Here is an 864-nt window from a genome sequence, read left to right on the forward strand (position 1 = left end):
GCCATGGCCGGGCCAGCCCCGGGGCAGCCACGTTGAAGGGCCATGGGAACCCGCACAGCCAAAAAGCGCCACTGAGGCACGGCGAGGCCTCTGCCCGGCTCCCGCTGCCAGACTGGTGGTGTGCACATGCCAGAACTCAGCAGAAACAATGGAGAAGGAAGCCTTGTCAGCAGACTGGTTGTCTCCTGTCCGAGGCCACAGGCCAGCCCCGAGCTCTGTCACCCACTTCAGGGCCCAGGGCTGGGGACAGGGGACAAGTCAGGATGTGACTCCGCTCAGAGCAGCTGCCCCGGCCAGGAAAACCCAGTCTCTGCCGGGTGCGAGGTGGACAGAATGAAGGAACTGTCCACAGCAGGCAAGAGACATGCAGGTCTCCTCTCTCCTCCCCAAGCTTGAGAGGCCCCCCAGAGAGGCCGGGAGGCAAGGCCCTGTGGATCCATCAGGAGACGACATCTGCATGGCTCTGCCCTGGGCCACCCAGGCGTGCTCGGCCCCTGTAAGTGACGGTGCCTCAGTGGCACCTTTTGGCCGTGAGAATTCCCACGGCCCTTAAACTCGGCTGTGGGGGGTGAGCCAGTCTGGTCCGAGCGGGCCTTGGGCTCCTCAGCAGAGCGTGTGCAGAACTGCGTCCCGGCCTCCTCTGCACCCCGTGCCTGGTGGGGAACGCCAGCAGCTCCCCCACAAACACCTTTGGTCGTGCTCCCGTCTGAGGAGCCCCCATGTAACACGTGCATCTGAAAGGCCCTTTGGGCCCTGAGCGGTTTGGCTCAGTGGATAGAGCGTCGGCCTGCGGACCGAAGGGTCCCAGGTTCGATTCTGGTCAAGGGCATGTACCTTGGTTGCAGGCACATCCCCAGGAGGTGT

The 864-nt window shown here is 64.0% G+C and overlaps 1 protein-coding gene across 3 annotated transcripts in view; it reads right to left on the minus strand.

Annotated features, from left to right (window-relative positions):
* Positions 1 to 864, minus strand: part of LOC102255374 (serologically defined colon cancer antigen 8-like) — a 96,254-nt gene that overhangs the window by 640 nt on the left and 94,750 nt on the right. The gene's annotated exons all lie outside the window — the stretch shown is intronic.

Source organism: Myotis brandtii, unplaced genomic scaffold, assembly GCF_000412655.1.
Source record: "Myotis brandtii unplaced genomic scaffold, ASM41265v1 scaffold1873, whole genome shotgun sequence".
Taxonomy (NCBI): domain Eukaryota; kingdom Metazoa; phylum Chordata; class Mammalia; order Chiroptera; family Vespertilionidae; genus Myotis; species Myotis brandtii.